The sequence below is a fragment of the Pinus tabuliformis genome, chromosome 3_2 (assembly GCF_031772625.1).
Source record: "Pinus tabuliformis cultivar Carrire ecotype Pingquan chromosome 3_2, CPIR1, whole genome shotgun sequence".
Classification (NCBI taxonomy): Eukaryota; Viridiplantae; Streptophyta; class Pinopsida; order Pinales; family Pinaceae; genus Pinus; species Pinus tabuliformis.
Genome location: NC_142302.1, coordinates 169,842,132 through 169,850,645, shown reverse-complemented (window position 1 = coordinate 169,850,645; position 8,514 = coordinate 169,842,132).

Below are 8,514 nucleotides of genomic sequence, written 5' to 3'. Positions count from 1 at the left end.
GAACATCATCTTGGAATTCTCTAAGGTGTGAGTACAAGCAAGTTAAGATAATTTCAATAATGGATTCCTAAGAACTCTCCTGTAGTGATTCTATCTCAAGCATGATCCTACATTGGGAGAAAAAACCCTGGTGAATTCACTATTAACACAGTTTTGCATAGCTTTAATTGAATCTTGGTCAAACTCTTACACTTTTGCCTAACTGCTCCACTTTCTAGGTTGAGTCTATCAAAAAAAAATTTAGCTTTTGAGATCCCATTGTCATTTGATCTATGATGCCATCTTTCAATCTATACATGCCATTCAACTTGACATCATCAATCACAAAAACAACATCAACTATAGTTAATTTAATCATTTATCAACTTTTCCCATGCCTGAAATTTCAATCCAAGCAACGCACAGAGTTTAGGGCATAAGCCATCTTATTGCTTGTCTTCGACTTGTTTCATACTAGAATAAAATTTCCATTTAAAAATAAAGATGTGTTTACAACATCCTATATTAATAACACCAAAAGAAAAAATACACTCCATTGGTAACCATAAAATTTTAATAGGGCCACAAGGAATTACAATTATGAAAAAAGGCAAGGAAAGAAGGATTGAATACAAAGAAACAACTAAAATAGTGAGAAAATGAGAATGCTATGAAGCCTAATTGATTGACCTAGGACACCCAAGGTAACATTGGTTCACTAGTGAGGTCAACAAAGTTTAACCCAACCACTAGGCTGCATTGTCACTATGGTCCGCGCCACCCAAATGGCATAACACAAAATCCCTAGGCGATTTTGGCAGAATATTTACCATTCAGACTTGGCACCTAAGCCAATGGAAGTCCCTCATGGAAAAGTTTTTTTTTGTAGTAGTTCCTTTAAATAAACAATAAAAATAAAATGCAGTTAGCTACCTCTTGAGTGGATCCAGTAGCCTTTGCAAGATTCTCCTCTTGCAGATAGTTTTAATCTTGCTCATCTGAGTCCACATCCATTTCCTCCGGATCTAATTTATTTTATTTGGGACTCGTGGGAGCATGAGGTCCTGGAGAATCCATTTATTTTATTTGGGACTCATTTATTTTATTTGGGACTCTTGGGAGCATGAGGTCCTGGAGAATCCGAGGCATTTTTGGGTCTCTGGCATTTTTAGGGATGAATGAATCATCACAATCCATCTGTGCTAGAGAATCTGGCTGGTGACCACCTATGATATTAGGACATTTGATTTCCTCATCGTAAACAATGAATTCTTGCTCTCTTATCTGCATATTTTCTTCACTAATTTTTGGGTCGGAAAGGCACATGTCATCTTCTTTGATAAAGCCATTATGACTCATTCTTTTAGCTTCATCTTCCTCCATGGAATCATGAACATATAGCCTCGTTGTGTTTGTCTAGAAGTATTTTGAAGTTTCAAAGAAGGATGGAGAGCTTAGGGATGGGCAATTGCCTGGGAGTTTGGGGAACCTTGTGCAAATTCCATATGTAGAATGATATAACCACGATTGGAGGAACCGGGGTTCCAATCTCTTGCATTTAACCAAATGTATCAGATCATACCTTCTACGGCATGGCTCTTGCATTTAACCAAATGTATCAGATCATACCTTCTACGGCATGGTTGTGGTCTTCTTTCTTCTCCTTCCCTTGACAAACCTTGCAACGTGAGGGAAATAAACCAGGGAAATTAACAATTTTAATATTTGAAAGACATAAATCATGTGAAACCATGAATGGAACGTGAGGGAAACAAACGAGGGAAATGAATAATTTTAATATTTGAAAGACAAAAATCTTTTGAAACCATGAATGGAAATTAGATGAAATGTTTGTTTTTAAAGGGGAATAACATTCCACTAAATAAAATGTGTAAGTCGTCTTTTATTTTGGTTAATAGGAAAGTATTTATCATTATTATAAATAATTATTAATCGTAAAAAACTTTCCATTAAATGAAATGGGTATGAAATGGGTAAGTCGTCTTTTCTTTTGGTCAATAGGAAAGTATTTATCGTTATTATAAATAATTATTAATCGTAAAAAAAAATTGGGTCTCTATGTCACTAAACATTATTTAAAAGGATTTTGGTTGATTTTTTAATCCAATCGTGTGATATCAAATGTGAATTATGGTGAAATTAAAATAAGTTTTGTAGGGTCAAAAGTGAAACTAAGTAGTAATGTCATGGTAATGATTAATGATCATTTCCAATGAAATGTTTGGTTTAGTAAGAATAAATAATATATGGAGATTTTTCATGATGTTCAATATAAGGAGTTAACATGGGAAAGGTGATATTTTAGCTCCCACATGCTTTAGAAAATTGATATCTTTTTGTCCATAAACATTAGGGGTTGAGAAATAACATAGACTCTAGAGCTAAGTTTGTTCCAACTTAGCTATATCTTGAACCACAAATTGTTGTTGACCTCATGGATATGATAAAAAATTGGTGGTTTGTAGGGTAGTCTTGTCATGAAATAAATGGAGGTACTAGGTACGTAGGAGGAACCATTTTGGTGGAACTTGACCATAAAAGGAACATCTATCTATGCATAGTTTTTTAAGAGCAAATACACCTAGTGGATTGTGATTGTAAGGACATCACTTTAGAATCTAGGTCAGTGTGAAGACACTAACCAAAGGGTGATTAGTCAAACCCACACAAGTATTACAAGTGCTTCTAGAGAAGTAGGTGTTCTTGTGCTCTCATTGGCTAGGTATGCAATGAAGATAGAGTAAGTGAAGGACTTGGCCACTAGTCTTTCCTATAATTGTGGTCTCTTCTTTTGACATCGTCCTTCTTAAGGTAGTTATACATTTAGATTAATTGAGAATAAAAACGTGAAATTAAGAGAGTGTTTGATGGATCCTTTTAGTTAATAACTACTATTGGGAGGAGATATCAAACATATTTTGCGAAGAGTATTTAGTACTTTGGCTAAGATGGGGGTTATGAGTGCCCTAAATTTGTATACTACTCCTCATGTATAGTATTCCCCCATGGTTATTTTAGTTATCATCATGTGCAATTGGAATACAAAGCCAAGGCAATATTAGAGGTCTACCTAGGTATGTTAGTCCTATAGTTATCATCATGTGCAATTGGAATACAAAACCAAGGGAATATTAGAGGTCTACCTAGGTATGCTAGTCCTACCATAATAAAGTTACATATGTAAAGCCTACATAAAGAAATTTATCTACTTGGAATAATCATAATCCAATATCTAGACAAGGGGAGCTATCATAAGTAACAAGCCATACTTAGCAAGTTCAAGTTTGATACGTGCCACCTATAATTGGGTTAACTTGACAATCCTTAAAAATGAGAAATCTAATTTATTAATTATATTTAATGAGAAAAATACCATGCAATGAAAAGTTTTCATTAAGATTCAATAAGTTATAGTTACAAACTAAAATGGCATAAAATGGAAGTAAACCTGAAAGGTTATCTTGGTTCATAATCTAAGATATTTTTCATTGGTTTAATATTGAATGTTTGTCATAAGCTTGAGTTCAATATAAAACTTCATCGGCACTAATAAGGGATTCATCTCCTAAAAGCATAATGTCCTTCCACTTCACCTTTTAATGCAAAAGTTCAAAGTTCAAATTCCTTTGCCTAACCTCTTAACAAAATACCAGTACACCTTGCTCTGCTTTAGTGCTCCTAGAATTTTCATAGAGGGTTTCTTCCTTATTTCTAGTCAAATTGGTATATATGGTCTTTAATAGAATGTAGAGGACACCCCCTGGATATTGGCATATAAGGAATTCCTCAAATGTCATAGACGTATGCAAGGTTTTGAGTAGAAATGAGTAGTTCCTTTATCATGATCAAACTTAAGCATTGTAAGAGACATCTCCTTCATAGATTACTCATGTTAGCTCGCAGTTCTCATCCACAACAATATTTGCTTCCTGTCCCTTTTCCTATTTTCCTTGATTATGTTGATCTTCCAAACCACATTCTAGATTAATATCATAGTCACATTTTTTTCTTATAATAATAGGACCACATACTACTATCTTTTTTGCATACATCATAGACGAACACATGCCTTTGTGTTAGTACAATTTGGTGTTCATGCTGGATATACTTGATTTCCTTGGGAGAATTCACAACAAGTTCTTTCATCTCCTTTTGCGGCCTTTAAAAATGTGCATTAGTGAATGGATAAGCCATGGCTGCATGAGTGGAAATTGCACTTTTGGTATCATTTGTCATAGTTTTCCCATTTGGAATGACCACGATCAAATATGGAATGCCTCTAACACAGAAATACCACGAGATATCCTTATTAGTTTTATCTCCAAATGGAAGAGCTAGCCATGGCACACCTTTGTAGTAGTCTTCAAAAGCCTCTTGATCTTGGTAAAAAGAAATGAAAATAATCTCAAAATATTCTCCTATTTCTTTGAGTTTGTTGTAAACCATTATAAGCTCTAGAGTAAAAATTCGGTAAGGATGACATTGATGGGCAGAGAAATAAAGACCAATTGTTGATCCTAAAAACTAGCTGAGTCTAAATCACATTCTAATTAGCTATATTCAACTTTGGATTGATAAGCTCCACAATGATTTATATATATGTTATGTTGTTATGATTTACATTTATATTAATGCTTTAATCCCTCTCCATTAATAGTATCAATTACAACAATCTAATTTAATGTCATAGCATAATCAGACAACAAATTATGGTTGTTGTTGGATTGCATAGTGTTAAATGAATGTATATGGAATGTTACTTAAAATAACTACATCACAACATGATAACTTTACTATGTAGAGCTCCCCACCTATCCATTGCCTTGTTAACACTCCTCAAGTGAGACCTTCCTTGCTTCAAGAATTGATAATGCTAATGCTAAACTAGTACAATGATTGTTGGACACTTAAGTGGACCCTAGTTTACCAATTAGAACCAATAAATGGTTATTTTGTTGGGACCACGCCATGATTTTGAGGCCTTAGAAAAATGAAGGAACAACACAAGTGGAAGATTGTTTTGATGATAGAACGAAATATTTTCTAGTGAGGAAGCCCCACTATTTTTTTGGAGAATGGGAAAATTCAAGGAGACATTTATGTATGAAGACATCTTTGAAATTTTATATATAGAGTTTTCTAGTGAGTTTGTGTGAATGGTTGCATATGCTTGATGAAGCCCCACGTCACCATTGAGGAGACAAGAAGACAAGTAAGTCGAATCTTAAATCCAATAAATTTGGAGCATTGCGATCACTTGGTTAATCAAGCAATAGACTTTTGGGGAGAGCAGACAATGGAAGGATGCATTGTTTCTAGTTTGTAGTAGAATTGTACTAGTTGTACTCAAAATCTAAGGACCAATTTTAGAAGGGTTTTTGAGAGAGATCGGTGAACACAAACCCTACAAGGATAAAAATGTTTTCGGTGAAGGAAAAGTTGTTTCCTACTAACTGACTGAGCATGTTGTTGTAAAACCTTACATTAAGGCATGTGTTACAATGAGGTTGGAAAAGATGAGAGCTCAAAGGACCAAATTATCATGGAGGACACAAAAGCTAAAGAGTAAGTTCAACAATATTTGAGGAAGTAGAGATAACTAACTAGTGGTGGTTGAGCTAGATGTGAGCAAATGAAGAAATCTATGAGGATTGTAAAAGGAGATTAGTGAGGAAGGGAGCAGTGAAGTGAGGATGAGAGAGTTGGAGAATTTTAATGGGAAAGGTGAGTTAGCTAGCAAATGGTTGTGAAAAAAAGGTTTGGTGATAAATATAGCTCAATAAGGAGTAGTAGTCAAGGAACCTCAATCAGGTCTAATGAACACACTGGAGTGGGGTTACAAGAGATATGTGATTAGAAAGTGACAAGTTGGATGCAATGTAGAATGAGATTGTGGAGATAAAGAATCAAATGAATCGATGGGAAACCATATGCTAAGGCAAACATGTCTATCCCATCTATTTAGGGAGGATGAGAACATAATAGTGGGCATGGAATTAGACATTAACAAAGTTGGCCTCGTACCAACCCCACCCCTTATGCTTCTTAAATACAATTAGGTAACACTACACTAGCTTGTTAATAATGGTTCAAGTCCACCTAGTAGTTAGCTCACTTATGGAGGAACAATAGGAATTAGAGGAAGTAGTTTTAATAGTAGTGCAAGTTGAATATTAGGAGTAGCACAATTGGGATTTATATTTATTTAGAGAAAAAAAAAAGAGTTTCATGAGTTTTAATACCTATGATGTTTTCAATTATAACCTAGGAGCATGTAAGAGAAATAATATTAGAGTGATGCACTATTTAAAAATTTTAGTCATATGTAAATGCTTTGGAAAAAAACATAATGATCCACATACCTTGATATAAAACAAACCCTAAAAATGTCATTCTTAAAATATCTTATGTAGTTACCTGATATCATTCAAGTAGAATATCACAAATATTTATGTTAGTAATGGTGTGATCATTTTTTTCATTCTCTTAAAGGAACTCTTTCTAGACATGCACCCCATCAAGCATAAATCATCCTAACATATAGCTTTGAAGTAATATAAATCATCCAATGACTATACTCAAAATAATTCTCACCCATAACCTTGGTGACAGTGTAAGGATCGTATTAAAGTGGTATGAGCTTCATATGGGAGTTTGTTAATTTCTCTTAATGCGAGTCCAACCATAACTTGTCACCAACTTGAAACTTTTGCGAAACCCAGTGGATTGTATATCTACTTGTACTTAGAGTTGGTAACTTTCTACAAAATATCATGAACTCATTTTTGAATTTGCTGGATACATTCCTCAAAATTGGTTGCTTTTCTTACCTCATTCCAATCATGGGAGGTACCTTCATGTGCTATTCCATGAGTATAGCTACATCAATTTGTGCCAATTGTTGGGACCTTAAGCACACCTGCTAATAGAAATATGAAGAGTTATGTCAAAATTCTATTTAAAATATGGAAGGATTTCAACACACTTGTGTGGATGCTCACAATTGTATATTCTAAGGACATCTACAATAATCATATTGACTAGTTTTTATTTATCGATCTAGGGATGGAAGGCAGTGGATTTGGTCAATCTTGATGTCCATCATGGACCAAGGGTTAAACCAGAAAATACTAAGGAACCAATTATCCTTATAAGGAAATATGGTCTTTGGAAACCTAAACTGAACCAAAATATGATCGAAGAAGAGATTATGAGTGGATTTTGTTGTGACACTCTTCTTACAGGGTGTCAAAATTCCCATCCTAAGGAAGCGATCAACAACAAAAAAAACACATTCATTACCATGCTCGGATGATGAAAAACATGACATAAAATCCATGGGCACTAACTCCTAAGGATTATCTACAACACGAAAAAGCCTACAACTGGTGTGGATGGCCATTTCCTTTGGCAGAATATAATTCTTCCACTGCTTACAGTATTCAGCAATAGAATTCAACTCATTGTTATAAATTGGGTATCTATTAAACACATTATAAAGTGTCTGCCTATGGTAGACCATTGAATGTCTGTTTTCGTGTGGGCACCACATAAATCATATGAACGATTGGCTCATAGGGTTCTTGTTGTGTAAACATTCATCGATGAAAGCTACTTCCCCGATGGGATAGAAGTGAAAGATGATAGTTGCAAAGGTTGGAATAATGACGTGAACCTTAACTTGGTAACTTGAAACTTGTTAAGTGGGATAAGTTGAAATTGGACATGAGTAGCCTAAGATGAGTTATGGTCAGTTCTTATGTGAACAAGGCATAGTCTAGTTGTAGTAACTGTAACTTGGTCATGTTGTTGTAGTTGAGGAAGGACTTGGTTGGGTTCCCAAGTCCTACTGTGAGACGTGAGATGTCAGTTATTGAAAGAAGAGCATCAAGGATAGGTAGCTTTACAAGATTTCCAAAGGCACCTAATTTATCAGGAAGTCCTTGGCTTGTACCAAAGGACAAGGTAGTTGTAAAGGATGCAAATTTATCAACTGCATTAGATCTTGAGCGGAGTGCTGAAATTGGTTCTGGCAGAGGTATAATTGTTGTTGATATGGAAACATCAACACACAAGAGGATTCTTGGTGATTGAGAATATAAGAGATACATAATAGACTCCATTTTGAAGATATAGTAGTTGATGTGAGCCTGAGAAGCATATCCAGAGCCTAGTTAGCGGGATCTGGTTTCAATTGCATGGAAATGAATGAGTAAGAGTGTGTGATAGGGAGTGTTAGCGAGTTCCAAGTGTGCTAAGGAGGGAGTGACAAGGTATGCTAGGCAATGCCAAGGCATGCTATAGTGCTAGGGAAGCATGCCAAGATGTACCAAGTTCCAAGGTGTGCCAATGCGTGCTTAGGAGGGTTAGTGAGTGCTAGGGAAGCAAAAGTGAGCACTAGGTCAAAATGCATGGAAATGAAAGAATAAGAGTGTGTGATAGGGAGTGCAGCGAGTTCTGAGTGTGTTAAGGAGGGAGTCACATGGCATACTAGGCAGTGATAAGGCATGCTAG